The 18,315-nt window shown below is 42.3% G+C and overlaps 1 protein-coding gene across 4 annotated transcripts in view; it reads left to right on the forward strand.

Annotated features, from left to right (window-relative positions):
- The first annotated feature begins 11,830 nt into the window (after positions 1-11,830).
- Positions 11,831-18,315, forward strand: part of LOC101110467 (transmembrane protein 45A) — a 110,174-nt gene continuing 103,689 nt past the window's right edge. For 2 of the 4 annotated variants that reach the window (XM_042229766.2, XM_042229899.2), the window contains exons 1-2: positions 11,831-12,136; positions 14,904-14,998. The gene's annotated coding sequence lies outside the window, so the exon portion shown is untranslated. The remainder of the gene's footprint in view (positions 12,137-14,903; positions 14,999-18,315) is intronic. The other 2 variants (XM_012188794.5, XM_004002883.6) reach the window with 1 other exon arrangement.

Below are 18,315 nucleotides of genomic sequence, written 5' to 3' on the forward strand. Positions count from 1 at the left end.
CTCATGATGTACTCTGCATAGAGGTTAAATAAGCAGGGTGACAATAGACAGCCTTGACGTACTCCTTTTCCTATTTGGAACCAGTCTGTTGATCCATGTCCAGTTCTAGCTGTTGCTTCCTGACCTGCATATAGGTTTCTCAAGAGGCAGGTCAGGTGGTCTGGTATTCCCATCTCTTTCAGAATTTTCCACAGTTTCTTGTGATCCACACAGTCAAAGGCTTTGGCATAGTCAATAAAGCAAATTTAGATGTTTTTCTGGAACTCTCTTGCTTTTTCAATCATTCAGCGGATGTTGGCAATTTGATCTCTGGTTCCTCTGCCTTTTCTAAAACCAGCTTGAACATCTGGAAGCTCACGGTTCACATATTGCTGAAGCCTGGCTTGGAGAATTTAAGCATTACTTTACTAGCATGTGAGATGAGTGCAATTGTGCGGTAGTTTGAGCATTCTTTTGCCTTGCCTTTCTTTGGAATTGGAATGAAAACTGACCTTTCCAGTCCTGTGGCCACTGCTGAGTTTTCCACATTTGCTGGTGTATTGAGTGCAGCACTTTCACAGCATCATCTTTTAGGATTTGAAATAGCTCAGCTGGAATTCCATCACCTCCACTAGCTTCGTTTGTAGTGATGCTTCCTAAGGCCCACTTGACTTCACATTCCAGGATGTCTGGCTCTAGGTAAGTGATCACACCATCGTGATTATCTGCATCGTGAAGATCTTTTTTGTACAGTTCTGTGTTTTCTTGCCATCTCTTAATATCTTCTGCTTCTGTTAGGCCCATACCATTTATGTCCTTTATTGAGCCCATATTTGCATGAAATGTTCCCATCAGTTCAGTTCAGTTCAGTCTCTGAGTCGTGTCTGATTCTTTGCGACCCCATGAATCGCAGCACGCCAGGCCTCCCTGTCCATCACCAACTCCTGGAGTTCACTCAGACTCGCGTCCATTGACTTGGTGATGCCATCCAGCCATCTCATCCTCTGTCGTCCCCTTCTCCTCCTGCCCCCAATCCCTCCCAGCATCAGAGTCTTTTCCAATGAGTCAACTCTTCGCATGAGGTGGCCAAAGTACTGGAGTTTCAGCTTTAGCATCATTCCTTCCAAAGAAATCCCAGGGCTGATCTCCTTCAGAATGGACTGGTTGGATCTCCTTGCAGTCCAAGGGACTCTCAAGAGTCTTCTCCAACACCACAGTTCAAAAGCATCAATTCTTTGGCGCTCAGCCTTCTTCACAGTCCAAATCTCCCATCCATACATGACCACTGGAAAAACCATAGCCTTGACTAGACAGAACTTAGTCGGCAAAGTAATGTCTCTGCTTTTGAATATACTATCTAGGTTGCTCATAACTTTTCTTCCAAGGAGTATGCTTCTTTTAATTTCATGGCTGCAATCACATTCTGCAGTGATTTTGGAGCCCCAAAAAATAAAGTCTGACACCGTTTCCATTGTTTCCCCATCTATTTCCCATGAAGTGATGGGGCCGGATGCCATCTGAATGTTGAGCTTTAGGCCAACTTTTTCACTCTCCTCTTTCACTTTTATCAAGAGGCGTTTTAGTTCCTCTTCACTCTGCCATAAGGGTGGTGTCATCTGCATATCTGAGGTTATTGATATTTCTTCTGGCTACCTTGAATCCAGCTTGTGTTTCTTCCAGTCCAGCAATTTTCATGATGTACTCTGCATAGAAGTTAAATAAGCAGGGTGACAATAGACAGCCTTGACGTACTCCTTTTTCTATTTGGAACCTGTCTGTTGTTCCATGTCCAGTTCTAACTGTTGCTTCCTGGCCTGCATACAGATTTCTCAAGAGGCAGGTCAGGTGGTCTCGTATTCCCATCTCTTTCAGAATTTTCCACAGTTTATTGTGATCCACACAGTCAAAGGCTTTGGCATAGTCAATAAAGCAGAAATAGATGTGTTTCTGGAACTCTCTTGCTTTTTCCATGATCCAGCGGATGTTGGCAACTTGATCTCTGGTTCCTCTGCCTTTTCTAAAACCAGCTTGAACATCAGGAAGTTCACAGTTCACGTATTGGTAAAGCCTGGCTTGGAGAATTTTGACCATTACTTTACTAGCATGTGAGATGAGTGCAATTGTACGGTAGTTTGAGCATTCTTTGGCATTGCCTTTCTTTGGGATTGGAATGAAAACTGACCTTTCCAGTCCTGTGGCCACTGCTGAGTTTTCCACATTTGCTGGTGTATTGAGTGCAGCACTTTCACAGCATCATCTTTCAGGATTTGAAATAGCTCTACTGGAATTCCATCATCTCCACTAGCTTTGTTCATAGTGATGCTTTCTAAGGCCCACTTGACTTCACATTCCAGGATGTCTGGCTCTAGATGAGTGATCACACCATCGTGATTATCCGGGTCATGAAGATCTTTTTTGTACAGTTCTTCTGTGTATTCTTGCCACCTCTTCTTAATATCTTCTGCTTCTGTTAGGTCCATACCATTTCTGTCCTTTATCAAGCCCATCTTTGCATGAAATGTTCCCTTGGTATCTCTAATTTTCTTGAAGAGATCTCTAGTCTTTCCCATTCTGTTCTTTTCCTCTATTTCTTTGCACTGATCGCAGAAGAAGGCTTTCTTATCTCTTCTTGCTTTTCTTTGGAACTCTACATTCAGATGCTTATATCTTTCCTTTCTCCTTGGCTTTTCGCTTCTTTTCTTTTCACAGATATTTGTAAGGCTTCCCCAGACAGCCATTTTGCTTTTTTGCATTTCTTTTCCATGGGGATGGTCTTGATTCCTGTCTCCTGTACAATGTCACAAACCTCCGTCCATCATTCATCAGGCACTCTATCTATCAGATCTAGTCCCTTAAATCTATTTCTCACTTCCACTGTATAATCATAAGGTATTTGATTGAGGTCATACCTGAATGGTCTAGTGGTTTTCCCTGCTTTCTTCAATTTCAGTCTGAAGTTGGTAATAAGGAGTTCATGATCTGAGCCAAAGTCAGCTCCTCATCTTGTTTCTGTTGACAGTATAGAGCTTCTCCATCTTTTGCTGCAGAGAATACAATCAATCGGATTTCAGTGTTGACGATCTGGTGATGTCCATTTGTAGAGTCTTCTCTTGTGTTGTTGGAAGAGGGTGTTTGCTATGACCAGTGCATTTTCTTGGCAAAACTCTATTAGTCTTTGCCCTGCTTCATTCTGCATTCCAGGCCAAATTTGCCTGTTACTCCAGGTCATAGTATGTCTAATTTTCTTGAAGAGATCTCTAGTCTTTCCCATTCTATTGTTTTCTTCTATTTCTTTGCACTGATCACTGGGCAAGGCTTTCTTATCTGTCCTTGCTCTTCTTTGGAACTATATGACCTAAATTAAATGCTTTATGACTACAAAGTGGAAGTGACAAATAGATTCAAAGAAATAGATCTGATAGAGTGCCTGAAGAACTATGGATGGAGGTTCATAGCATTGTACCTGAGGCATTTGTGAAGACCATCCTCAAGAAAACGAAATGTAAAAAGGAAAAATGGTTGTCTGAGAAGGCCTTACAAATGGGAAAAGAAGAGAAGCAAAAGGCAAAGGAGAAAAGGAAAGATATACCCATTTGAAGGCAGAATTCCAAAGAATAGCAAGGAGAGATAAGAAAGCCTTTCTCTGTGATCAATGCTGAGAAATAGAGGAAAACAATAGAATGGGAAAGACTAGAGATATCTTCAAGAAAATTAGAGATACCAAGGGAAATTTCATGCAAAGATGGGCAAAATTAAGGACAGAAATGGTATGGACCTAACAGAAACAGAAGATATTAAGAAAAAGTGGTAAGAACACAGAAAGAATGATACAAAAAAGATCGTCATGACACAGATAACCCCTATGGTGTGATCACTTACTTACAGCCAGACATCCTGGAATGTGAAGTCAAGTAGGCCTTAGGAAGCTTTACTACAAACAAAGCTAATGGAGGTGATGGAATTCCGGCTGAGCTATTTCAAATACTGAAAGATGATGCTGTGAACATGCTGCGCTCAATAATCAGCAAATTTGGAAAAGTGAGCAGTGGCCACAGACTGGAAAAGGTCAGTTTTCATTCTAATCCCAAAGAAAAGTAATGTCAAGGAATGTTCAAACTACCACACAAATGCACTCATGGAACACACCTAGGAAAGTAATGCTCAAAATTCTCCAAGCCAGGCCTCAACATTTCGAGAACCGAGAACTTCCAGATGTTCAAGCTGGATTTAGAGAAGGCTGAGGAAACAGAGATAAAACTGCCAACATCTGTTGGATTATAGAAAAGGCAAGAGAATTCCAGAAAAACTTCTGCTTCATTGCTTCCCTAGTGGCTCTGATGGTAGAGAATCCACCTGCAATGTGGGAGACCTGGGTTCAATCCCTGGGTTGGGAAGGTCCCCTGGAGAAGGGAATAGTTACCCACTTCATTATTATTGACTGGAGAATTCCAGGGACTGCATAATCCACGGTGTTGCAAACAGTCAGACACGACTGAGCCACTCTCACCGCTTCAAATTGACTATGCTAAAGCCTTGACTGTGTGGATTACAACAAACTGGAAATTTTTTCAAGAGATGAAACTACCAGACCTCTTACCTGCCTCCTGAGAAGCTTGAACGTAGGTTAAGAAGCAACAGTTAGAACTTGACATGGAACAATGGACTGGCTCCATATTGAGAAAGGAGTACATTAAGGCTGTATGTTGTCACAATGCTTATTTAACCTATATGCAGAGTACATCATGAGAAACGCTGGACTGGAAGAAGCACAAGCTGGGTAAAGAGTGTGGGAGAAATATCAATAACCTCATTTATGCAGGTGACACCACCCTTATGGCAGAAAGTGAAGAAGAACTAAAGAGCCTCTTGATGAAAGTGAACGAGGAGAGTGAAAAACTTGGCTTCATGCTCAACATTCAGAAAACTAAGATCATGGCATCTGGTCCCATCACTTCATGGGAAATAGATGGGGAATCAATGGCTGATTTTATTTTGGGGGGGCTCCAAAATCACTGCAGATGGTGACTGCCACCATGAAATTAAAAGACACTTGCTCCTTGGAAGAAAAGCTATGACCAACCTAGACATCATATTAAAATAGAGAGACATTACTTTGCCAACAACGGTCCATCTAGTCAAAGCTTTTATTTTTCCAGTGGTCATGTGTGGATGTGAGAGTTGGACCATAAAGAAAACTGAGTGCTGAAGAATTGATGCTTCTGAGCTGTGGTGTTGGAGAAGACTCTTGAGAGTCCCTTGGACTGCAAGGAGATCAAACCAGTCAGTCCTCAAGGAAATCAGGCCTGAATATTCATTGGAAGGACTGTTGCTGAAGCTGAAGCTCCAAATCTTTGGTCACCTGATGTGAAGAACTGTCTCATTGGAAAAGACCGTGATGTTGGGCAAGATTGAAGGTAGGTGGAAAAGGGGACGACATAGGATGAGAAGATTGGAGCCATCACTGACTTGATGGATGTGTGTTTTAGCAAGCTCTGGGAGTTGGTGATGGACAGGGAAGCCTAGCATGCTTCAGTCCATGGGGTTGAAAAAAGTTGGACATGACTGAGCAACTGAACTGAACTGATATTGTTTTCTATTTGTTTCATTCTTTTTTTTGAGGGGGGGTTGTTTTTTTTGATGCCCCTTGTAGCTTATGGGATTGTAGTTCCCCAACCAGAGATCAAACCTGGTCCCCAGCAGTGAAAGCACCAAATCCTAACCACTAAACCCCCAGGGAATTTCCCTGTTTTACGTAGTGGCTGCACAAATTTACATTCCCACAAATAGTATAAAAAGAGTTCTCTTTTCTCCACACCATCTCCAGCATTTATTATTTCTAGACTTTTTGTGATGAACATTCTGACCTATACAAGGTGTTATCTCTTTCTAGTTTTGATTTATCTTTCTCTAATAAGTGATGTTGAGCATCTTTTCATGTGTCTTTTGGCCATCTGTATTCCTGACCACTGATTTGAAGCTTACTTGAATGACTGAGGATCAAGGTGGGGTCATTCATCATTTCATCTAAAGTAAAAGGGTGAATTTTGCACCATCTTTTTAAATTGGGTAACTCCCATTGTAGGGAGAAAAGTAATGAGTCACTTATCCCTAGAGAAAATTTCTCCAAGTGACAAAGGTAGTCTTGTTTTTGAGAGATGTACGTGGTCTATGAGGAACATGGTGATGTTTGGTTAAGCACTTGTAGATCTCTTATTTACGTTTTTAAGATGCAAGTCACTGTTTTGGAAATGGAGGCAAGTTAATGCCTGGCTTCCACTTCAAGAAGTACCATGGTTGCTGCCAACTGTTGGAACTGTCCAGAGGCGGGTAGGGGAGTAGAGGTCGACAGTGCTTCCAGTGTGGCTTCTTGGCTAATTGGTAAGCCTTAGGGTTCAGGCTAACCCTTTTTTGAGAAGACTACCTGAGAGTAGTCAGTCCAATCTGTCCTATTCATGCCACTTGCTGAGTGGCAGCTTTTCCATCCCATGAATGACTGAGAATAAGAGTGAAGGGAACATTCAGAGGTATTGACAGGTGGTCTGTGGGGGAAATACTGGAATTGGAGTCATCTCTTGCTGTTTTCAGGAGACCTTTTTGGTAAGGTTAAGGAGAATGGGTATCAAACTGTGGTCAGAACTGTCTGGCAGGGAATGACAGACTCACAGTGTCACATAAGATGATCACAGCAGTTTGGGATGGTTTCATCTATGCCTTTTCCTCAGGGAAAAAGTCTCCAGGGCAGTTGTGAAAGATGAATGATTAACGTTCCCCCCTTCTCCATCTGCCCCAGGGTTACTGATGTTCCTTCTTCCAGCACCAGGGTTGGTGCTCTCCCTCAACCTCTACAAAGTCAGTGTGTCTGTTTCAGTAGCTATAACCTCACCTCTTTTCTAATCAAACCCTATTCACACCACATCTTTTATCTAGTGAGTAGGGTGCAAGAGGGACAAGCCCAGGTTTTCTAAAACTTACGGAGATTCTTACGTCCCTCACCTGGGCATGCATGGACTATTAGAGGAGAACTCAGTGGGCAGTGTACAATCAAGCATCCATTATTCTTATGACCTAGGACCATGTCATCCAGTATGAGAATGCAGGTGGCTGAACTAGAATTAGTTTTGAATCCTCTAGGTCCCCTTTGGGCCAGGCTGTCACCTTGAAGGTATACTAGTCTAACTGGCCTAGCGGTGCTGTGAAGAGAGAGGATGCACCATCATGCCCAAGAATAGTCAACCCAGAATTCCAAATTTTCAGAATACTTCTGTGTAACTCTCCACTTATTTCATCTAGAACATTACCCAGAAAGTAAGTGGCTGATAGGAGATCCTCTCTTGCTGGACAGAGCTGTATTCAGTGACCAGACTGCTTAATAAGTTGTGTAAACCAGGAAGAGATGAGGGAAATAGTCAGAAATCTTTTCTTTTTGTTGAAGTTTTTGAGATAATTATAGATGCATATACTGCTGAAAGAAATAATACAGAGAGACCTCAACTATTCTTTTTTTTTTTTTTTAAGTTTATTCATTTGGCTGCTGTTAGTCTTAGTTATAGCATGTGGGATCTTGTTTTGTTTGTTTGTTTTTTCCAGCCTGTGGGATCTTTAGTTTCAGCATATGGGATCCAGTTCCCTGACCAAGGATCGAACCCAGGTTCCCTGCATTGAAAGTGCAGAAGCTTAGCTACTGGACCACTAGGGAAGACCCAAGATTTCATGTACTCTTTACTCAGTTTCCTCCAATTGTAACATTTTGCACGATCATAGTACAGTATCCCAACAACATCCCATGCATATAGTCAAACTACAAAATTCTTCCAACACTACACTACTTTGCTCATTTATAGTCACACTCATTTCCCTTCCACCCTACCACCTCCTTAACCCCAGGCAATCATTATTCTGTTTTCCATTTCCATAATTTTGTCATTTCAAGGATGTTATATAAATAGAATCACAAAGTATGTAGGAAAAGCATCTAGTTTTCCACATTAAGTATAATGTTGTGTGTGCTCAGTTGTGGCCGACTCTTTGAGACTACATGGACTGTAGTCCACCATGCTCTTCTGTCCATCGGATTTTTCCAGGCAAGAAAGAATACTGGAGTGGGTTGCCATTTCCTTCTCCAGGGGATCTTCCCAACCCAGAGACTGAACTCACATTTCCTGCATTACAGGCAGATTCTTTACCACAGAGTCACCTGGGAAGCCAAATGTAATGTTAGCTGTGGGTTTTTTGTATGTGTTCTTGTGCACGTTCTCCTCTCCTTTTCTATTTTTCTGATGCTGAATTTTGTTGAAAATGCTTATTCTACATCGACTGAACAGTTCAGTTCAGTTACTCAGTCATGTCTGACTCTTTGCAACCCCATGGACTGCAGCATGCTAGGCCTCCCTGTCCATCACCAACTCCCTGAGTTTACTCAAACTCATGCCCATTGAGTTGATGATGCCATCCAACTATCTCATCTGCTGTTGTTCCCTTTTCCTCCCACCCTCAATCTTTCCCAGCATCAGGGTCTTTTCCAATGAGTCAGCTCTTCACATCAGGTGGCCAAAGTATTGGAGTTTCAGCTTCAGCATCAGTCCTTCCAATGAATATGCAGGACTGATCTCCTTTAGGATGGATTGGTTGGATCTTCATGCAGTCCAAGGGACTCTCAAGAGTATTCTCCAACACCATAGCTCAGAAGCTCAGTTCTTCAGTGTTTAGCTTTCTTTATAGTCCAACTCTCACATCCATACATGACTACTGGAGAAACCAAAGCCTTGACTACATGGACCTTTGCTGGCAAAGTAATGTCTCTGCTTTTTAACATGCTAGCTAGGTTGATCATAACTTTTCTTCTAAGGAGCAAGTGTCTTTTAATTTCATGGCTGCAGTCACCATCTGCAATGATTTTAGAGACCCCCCAAATCAAATCTGTCACTGTTTCCCCATCTATTTGCCATGAAGTGATGGGGCCAAATGCCATGATCTCAGTTTTCTGAATGTTGAGTTTTAAGCCAGCTTTTCACTCTCCTCTTTCACTTTCATCAAGAGGCTATTTAGTTCCTTTTCACTTCCTGCCATAAGTGTGGTATCATCTGCATATCTTAGGTTATTGATATTTCTCCCACAATCTTGATTCCAGTTTGTGCTTCATGCAGCCTGGCATTTCTTATGATGTACTCTGAATATAAGTTAAATAAGCAGGGTGACAGTATACAGCCTTGGTGTGCTCCTTTCCTGATTTGGAACCAGTCTGTTGTTCCATGTCTAGTTCTGTTGCTTCCTGACCTGCATACAGATTTCTCAAGAGGCAGGTCAGGTGGTCTGGTATTTCCATCTCTTGAAGAATTTTTCACAGTTTGTTGTGATCCATGTATCAACTGATACATTTGTGTAATTTTTATTTAGTCTGTGAATGTCATGGGTCATATTGGTTAGTTTTTTAATTAGATAAGCCCTGCATCCCTGGGGAAAAAACCCAACTTGCTAATGGTGTATAATAATTTTTATATATTGCTTAGTTCTATTTGCTAATATTTTTGCATCTATATTCATTAGGGGTATTTATTGGTCTGTTGTTTTCTTTTTTATGCTTTGTTTCTTTGGTTTTGCATCAGAGAAATTCTGTCTTGCCAAAGACAGTTGGGAAGGGTTCTCTCCTATTTTCTGAAAGACATTATGTAGATTTGGTGTTAATTCTTCCTTAAACATTTGGCAGAGCTCTTGCTGGGGTCCAGCTCTGGATCAAGGAACTCATGATCATGACATTCGTTTGGTCCCTAGATTCTAAGCCTCTCTGGCTTCTTCTTTCAACCCTTCAAAATCATCTTATATTTGTTAATATGTAAAGTCAGGGTTTGTGGTTATACTAGCAGGAGAAACAGGGAAAATTGTATCTACTCCGTCTTCCTCCCCGGAAGTCTCTTTTTTTTTTTAAGTAGATTTTTGAGGAAGCCATGTCAGTGGTCAACAATGTAAGATATCTGTTGATGGTAAGGAGTGTAGAAGGTTGATCATATACCTTGACTGTCAGGCCATTGTTGAATAACTTTTGAATTAAAGGTGTACCCTTATCAGATTACAAATGTTCCAGAAAGCCAAACTCATGATGAATTTCAAGGGCCAAGCTTCCTTCGTGAGTTTTCTTGACTGCTAGAGTGATTGAGTCTTGTGAATCTACTCATGTATTTCTTTTCCTTGGTGAATGGGACCCTGAATTTTTGGAGGGCTTGCAGAGGAGAGATAACGTGGAAATCAGGGCTATAAAGACTTGAGGTGTCTGACTAGTCCATTGTGGCAGACAGACCCTAAGGAGGACCCCAGGCTCTCCACCTCCTGGAATCCAGGAACTTCAGGAGATTGAGACTAGTCTCTAGGAGGCAAGGGCAGCTGCTTGCTGACATCTACAAAGAAGCAGGGGATGCAGAGCTATAGCCACAAAGAAATGAAGCCTGCCGACAACTCAAGAGAGCCTGGAAGCATATTCTTCCCTCCTCGAGCCTCCAGATGAGGATTTATCCTGACAGATACTGTGAGGGCAGCCTTGTGAGATGCTGAGCACAGAATCCAGTTAAGACATGCCTCAACTTCTGACCTTTAAAAACTGCAAGAGTAAATGTGTGGTGTTTCAAGCTACCAAAATTTGTGGTAATCTGTTAAACAGCAATAGTTAACAAATAGACCAAGAATACATCATCTACAAAGTGAAAGTTTTGGACATCAGAAGGCAGAGGCACTCATAAAATAAACTTTGACCCACCTACTCCTGGCAAATGGCCTGAAAATTTATGTGCTCATGATGTGAACACATATTGGAAAACTTGGTGGTGTGCTACGATAGACTGCCTGGTCTGTGTCTTGGTAGCCTCATCTGAAAGTGGAGATAATTTTAATATCTACTTCATAGGGTGGCTGTAAGAATTAAACATGATAATGCAGGTAAAGCAATTTAGTGAAGACCTGGCACAGTTCATGGTGTGTGGCCCAATGAGTGTAGCTCTTGCCATCTTAATGTTTCAGTGAGGTCCCATTTCTGTCAACATCCTCAAATTGTAAAGGTGATTGGTTTGCAGACACTCCCCCCAACTAATCAATCTTTCAACAGTTTCCCCAGGATCAAAGCATCGTTTTGCTGTCCTGTTTACATTCTCACAGAACAAAACAAAGTTTTTTTCATTTTCCTACAACTACCATCACCCAGCTGAAACTAACCAAGTCTTCCAAATCTCTCCCATAATCAACCCTGGGCCTTTCTGCAGAAAGAACAACTTCTCTAGTTAATGAGGACTTCAGTGAAGGGTTCATTAAGTTTTTTTCCTCCAACAAAAGAATACTGTCCCCATGAAAAAGGCTTTTGAATTTCATTTTTTGCTCCCAGGATCAAGAGGGGAGAGTGAAGTTCTGAGACGTGGTTTGAGGCCCTTTAGGGGCGTGGGCATTTCGGAGCCCCAGTCCCTTCCACTCGGAAATGTTGGGGATTTAAGCCAGCGCGTGGCGCGCCTATAATTTCATCCCAAGAACGGGTTGAAATCACACTGTTTAAAGAAACCAGCCTAACCACCTGAAAGGGTGGGAGTAAAAGGAAGCAGGGCCGGGACTAGCCCTGGTGCGGAAGACCCCTCTCGGCCCGGGCCCCTCCCGGCCCCGCAGTGGCCGCCGAGTGCCACATCAGCACCCGCGCTCCACTTCCAGGTTCTTCCCAAGGATGCAGCGAGCGAGCCCGGGGGGCGGGGGGCGGGGCTTGAGGCCCGCGGGAGTGGCGGGCTAACCCGCCAATAGGCGGCCAGCGAGGAGTCCCAGAGACCAATGAGCTGGAGCTTCTGCTAGCGGCGGCCTCCTAGACTCATGCCCCGCGAGGGAATCAGATGAGACACATCTGGACAGCTGCGCCGGGGAACTGTGCTGCCCCTTCTCGGGCCGACGTCAGCTGAGCACGTCTCCCACGTTCTCTCCTTGCAACCACTTATTATTATTCATTTTCCCAATGAAGCAACCTGGAATCCAAGTTTAAAACTTTTCCCCTCTAATGCGAGAGGGGGCCAGATCCCATCCTACTTGTTAAACGTTCTTGGGGCTCTGGGATCCAAAGGACAGAAACAGCAACAACGAAAGCCCAGCAGCTGTCCGATTTAAAACTGGCGAAGTGGGAAAGCTAGTATTAAGACTGAGTTGGGTAAGTTTTGGATACGTGTTGGATATCCTGTTAGCGCTCTGTGATCTCTACCCTGCGTCTTTTCCTATTCTCACTAGCCCTCTCTTCATCAGGGAGAGAATACCGCTAGCTGCCCCAAACCGAACAGACTTCGTTTCCTTTACTTCTTTGGTAACACTTTAGTTTTGGGGCATCTGTATGCTATTTTTAAAAATTTCCTGGGAACAGAAATTTAACTGCTTTCCTATTAAAAGCCTCTTCTAACTTCAAAGTTGAACTACCGATAACTTTATTTTTCTGTTTTCTTTCTGTGAGAACAGTGTATACATTTGTAGAGCCCGTATTTTTATCCACCCCCTACACTCTGTTTTGGTAGAGGATTGAAAAGTTATCTGGGTTATTCACAACTAATGAAACTTTTACTTTCTTAAATAAGATGTTTAATATTAAATTATTTAAATCCTGAATTGTTTTAGGTAGTTACTGTTTCACTTACATGTGAATGAAGCTCAATGTCTTTTCTGTATTCTCCTGCTCATAGTGGTAGGCACAAATTCTTCCCTGATCATTAAAAAACACATTAAACGTGTGTTTAGAGATGCTGTGCATCCACTATGTACACCAATAATGTTATATATTAATCGCACTATGTGCCACTATGTACATCAATAATGTATATCCACTCTGTACATCAATAATGTTATATTATGACCACTACATACAGACCACTATGTACATCCCTATGTACACCAGTAAATAGCATCAATGTTATGTATTAATCCCATAATTACATCAAAATAATATTCAGAGTGGTTATTAGGTCTTTGTGCTTCCACATAATTCTGATATTTATTTCAGGATTTAGAAATGGAAATGTTGGCAAATATTGAGCTAGGTGAATGGCCTGAGGCTCATTCTATCTTAGACATCAACAATTGTCTCTGTTTAAGTAATGTTTTAGATTTGAAGCTTTATCAGATATTATTTACTATTGTGGCATTTGTGGCCAGAATTAATCTTTAATTTCTGACTTAGAAAGCAGTAGGTGCCTTAAATGCTAGTGCGTTTTTGATTCAGAAAAGCATTGCACACTGTGATTGGAAGAGTTGAAGTGGTTTTCAGGGCTGGAGGTTTAGAAGGAGCAGTGTTGCAGGGATCAGTATAAAGAGCCAGCTGGTCTGGTTCAATTCAAAACCCTCCTGTTTGATCTTGAGGAAGTTACTCAGTCCATCTTACCTCAGTTCCATCCTCTGTATGGGGAGATAATATTACCTATCACCGGCTCCCTTCTCAGCTTCTCCTGCTGCATTTGTTTTCCCAGCCACCATTCTGACCTCTGCACTAGCACCTAGGGTTTACTGAGTGCAGACCAGTTGTTAATGGGGCCTTGTGTATGGCTGTAAGGGAGAGAGAGTTTGGAGAGGAGAGTGAGGTAGAATTTATCAGGCACCTTAGAAAGATCCAGAAGGTTCTGGGAAAGAGAACCTATAGGATGGTTTTATAGGAAGGTTGGCATTTCTGGGAAAGATTTTGACAAACAGCTTTGGTTGAGGGGAAAGGAATCCTAGAACAGAAGGTGGCAGGCATTCTAGGAGGAAGGGAAAGCATGGACAAAAGCATTGCGGCTAGAAAGTGTGAATCTATCCTCAGGACATTGGATTGTGATAGGGATAATTCATGAGAAGTTAGTAGATGGAAAGATGGAAAGTGGGGGAGGGGGAGGTAGGAGAGGGTGGTGGGGAAAGCCTGTGGGGAAGGAGAGGCTTGGGAGGTAAGATTGGTAGGAAGTGGCAAGCTAAACTGGTGGCAGTTGCATAGTTGGAGGTGTCTCTGGAATGATCCATCTCTGGAGTCCAGTTTCTACCCCTTGCCCAGCACACCCTCCCCATCTGTTCCACTGCTTCTGTGACCTCCAACCGCCCCCCCCCTCACCTTCAGGGCCTTGAAGGACTGCCCAGTGAGTCTGGGTCCCACTCTTGGAATCACTGTTGTGGTGGCTGTCTTGGAGCTCTGCTGAAGTGGTTTGGCATCCTGGATTATTACTCAGGCTACGTTTCAGATGCAGGCTGCACTCTAAAGTCTTTGACATGGTTGTGATTGTTGCACCCATCCCCAACCCTCTACACACACAGTGTGTGCTGGAAAGCCCTTTTTATGTTGCTAAGAGAGTCGAGCATTCACATGGTAATATTTATAACCTTATGATGTACAATTGTTGAAGAAGATGAGACCTGTAGTATTCACCTCAGTGGAGAGTCAGTTTGGAGATCTCTGCTGTCTCTTCCTTGGGAAGCACTGAGCTGTGTCAGAGGGAACCCAGGTCTGGCCCTGATGCTGCTGTGGACCACCTGTGTCACCTTGGGCAAGACTTTGAGCCATTATGGCCTTCTCTGTGCCATCAACTATAAAAAGATCTTTAAGGTCCTTCTTCCCCTGGATGATTCTTTTATTCTTCTTGCATCCCCTAGAGCCCAAGCCTTAACCATTAGTCTGTGCTGCCTTGGGTATAATACATCAGAGTGGTATGTCGAGAAGTAGTCAAGAAGTCCATGCAAGCAGGATCACTGGAAGTGGAGGAACCATTTGGAGGAGTGGAGTTGGTACAATTTCCCAGGAGTGGCCAGAATATCAACATGAGTCTTGTGTATGGATGTGTTGCCTATGCAGATAGGTCATGTTTTATTGTTTTTGTTCAGTTGCTAAGTTTTGTCCAACTCTTTGCTGCCCCATGGTCTGCAGCAGATGCCATTCAACCATCTCATCTGGAGATGTTTTATTTGTTTTTTAGATGGAGCTCATTACACATAATCATCTGTCTTTTCATCTTGATTGAACAGAACTACCATAGACCTTGGACTTACGGTAGACTTTCAGGAATATCAGGTGAATCAATGTTGCCTTTAAAAAGCTAAAACAGAGTACACAGGCATCAAAAGTAATGATTCCCCCTTTATTTACCTGCCTTCTTCCCTTTCTACTAGTTTTTCCAGAAGTAATTTTGTTAGTATTTTGGTCTGTATCCTTCCAGTCCTTCTCCAAGAGTCTACTCATGGGTGTAGATCTAAACATGAATATAATTTAAAAATATAAATAGAACCACAGTAGTTTTATTTGAAAATACAGAGAAACAATGAAATGTCCCAAGGCTTGTGGAAGAATGGGGCAGATGCCAGGTACACTTTCTATTCCTGTTACTTATGAATCCTTGTTTGTTTGTTTGTTTGTTTGTTTCTTATTTCTAGAGACACTGTGGTTTTGGGATAAGAACTTCTCATGGTGAAGGTAAACGCAGGACTATTTGAGGGGTCCTGTTATTAGTCATACCCAGTCTGCATTTGAATTTTGGGAATTCAATCTTACATTTTTTAATATAGTGAATCAACTTTAAAATATTTCTTGAAAAACAGTTTAATTTTCTTTTTATCTTATTAACTTAATGTAGTCACTCTTTTCAGTCTAGCACACTGACTGAGCACATGGACTTTGGAGTCAGACTGAGGGTTTCAACCTGATACTTGCTTCTTACTAGCATAAGTCACTTTGTCTTGGAGGTTTTATTACCTATAAAATAGGGATATCAAAGCCACTAAAAGAGAAAATCAGTAGAAAACATTTAGCATGGTGTCTGCATCATACTAAAGCCTATACATGTAAGCAGTTCATTTTTTACTGTGGTAAAAAACGTAACATAAAATTTGTCTTTGTAACCATTTTTAAGTGGATAGTTCAGTGACGTCAAGTACATTCACATTTTTGTGCAACCATCACCACTGTGTATCTCCAGAACTTTTCCATCAAATCGAAACTCTGTCCTCATTAACCCTTAACTCTGTATTACCTTCCGTTGTCCTCTCAGCCTCTGGCAGCAACCATTCTACATTCTTTCTCATGGATCTGACTACTCAAGGTATCTCATATAAGTGAAACTATACAGTATTTGTCTTTTTATGACTGGCTTATTTCACTTAGCATGTGTCTCCAAGGTTCACCCAGATTATAGTGTCATAATTTGATTTATTTTTAAAGCTTAATAATTTTTCTTTGTACGTATATATCACATTTTGTTTATCCAAAGAAGACTCAAATATAAAGTCTTCCTTTAGATCAGAGAGTTGTTCTCCAGTTATTTGAACCTCGCTTCCTCTCTCTATAAGCCAGAAATAATTCAGACTAATGATTGTCAACATCTGTTACAGGAAGAGGGGAAAAGCCAGCATAGAGAGAGGCATGTAGTAAGGAGCACATTTAGGACAGATTTAGGGACACCTTGTATTAAATAAAGAATGAAAATTTAACAACATTAAAAAATGTTAATGTAGAAGGAAAAGTCGTGAAAAGTGCTCATACCACAATCATGTGGTAGCTGAACCTTGAGGACAAAGGCCTGAGGAAGAGAGAGTGATATGGAGGAGAGAGAAGGTTTTGTTGAGAAAGAATGGGGGGTGTTGGGGTCAGGGACCTAGAAGCTCTTGCCTTTAAGCCAGCAGGAAGGAGAACTGACAGCCCAGCGTCTCCACCTCTGGGGCCGCTTCTCCTCCTTCTCTGCCCTCAGTTTGTTTGCACCAAGGGCATGAAGACAGACTGTGGGAGAGCAGGGTGATCTGGTTTTTCCCTTACTGCTTGTGTGACTTTTCCACTGTTGTTTGCACTGCGGGGAGCAGAGGAATGAATCAATGAGGATGAATGAGATCATCCTCCTGGGACAAATGGGAAAACCCCATACAGACGCTAAGGCTCCTTTTCCTCATCAGAAAAGCAGGCCTTTCTCCCTGTACTTCTAAGAGAGGATTCATGAAGTCCTGTATGTAATGGCGCTTCATGAACTGTATTGTGTTTTATGGAGGAGAGAGGTTATGTGACCATGATCATACTTTAAAGCTCTTTCTTCACAGAAAGATGCACAAACAACTAATGGCTAAGTGAGTGACAGTTTATTAGGTGTCAGCTCTTCTCAGGGTTCTTCTTGTTGTACCGTCATGGATGTCTTATGGGGTAGAGGCTATTATTATTTTAGAGATGAGATAACTGAGGCACAGAGAGGTTAAGTAACTCTTCCAAGGTCACACAGTGATGAAATCAGGATTTAAGCACAGGATAACCTCCTTGCAATGTCTGAATGCTTTATACCATGTGTAATATTATCCTCAGGAGTGAAGCACCTGTTGTTGGTTGCCACTTTTTGGTATTCACCATGGCCGGAAAGGTCATCTGGCTCTGCCTTCATCCACCCATCTCCACCTTGCCCCATCTTTTCCCAATGCTAATGAAATGTAGTCAGACTTTGGATAAAAAAAGTAGGTTCAGGTAGAGGCCACATAATGATTTGAGGTGTGAGATACTTGTTTTGTTCTTTCATCTACAAGCTCAGGCTTGGACTGGTGCTTCTCTCATGTTCTCCAGTAGCAATAACTTTGGCACTAGTTTCAAAATGAGTGAGATGGCCAATACTAAGTCCCAGAGAAGACCTGTGAGCAACTCTGCTCAAATAGGACTTCCCTGGTAGCTCAGATGGTAAAGAATCTGCCTGCAATTTAGGAGACTAAGGATCAATCCTTGAGTTGTGAAGACCCATTGGAGAAGGGAATGGCAACCCACTCCAGTATTTTTGCCTGGAGAATTCCATGGACAGAGGAGTCTGGCAAGCTACATTCTGTGGGGTCTCAAAGAGTTGGACATGACTGAGTGACTAACACTCACACACTGCTCGAATAATGCAATCTACTTCTCCTCTGATAAGCTTGGCCTCATGATGTCCAGATTGTATTTACACCTTATACAAGCCTTTTAGGCTGTTTGTTTCCTTTCCCAGAAATGGGGCTGGTGTGAGTCAGGATGGTACAGGCGACATTCCAATTGCTTTTGAGATTAGAAAATAAAAGATTGATAGTGTGATTGTTGATATTGTTGATGAGAATTCATTGGTGGAGAGCATGACAGTTACTCAATGAGTTTTTGGCCTGGGTGCTTATCATCCAGAGGCTATCTGTGTGGAGACAGTCATGAGTCTTTCCCCATCTCACCGTTGCTTTCCAGTTTCCAAATGGAGCACTGCTGTTGCAGTGCATGAGAAAGCAGCAGCTCGAAAATTGCTCATGTGGCCGTGGAGAGACATGGGTTATACACAGCGTGCTTATATAGCTGGAAGAGGTATTGGAGAGTCAACATCATTTCAGGCTGGACTTCCAGTATTCTCCTTGCCT

Source organism: Ovis aries, chromosome 1 (assembly GCF_016772045.2).
Source record: "Ovis aries strain OAR_USU_Benz2616 breed Rambouillet chromosome 1, ARS-UI_Ramb_v3.0, whole genome shotgun sequence".
Taxonomy (NCBI): domain Eukaryota; kingdom Metazoa; phylum Chordata; class Mammalia; order Artiodactyla; family Bovidae; genus Ovis; species Ovis aries.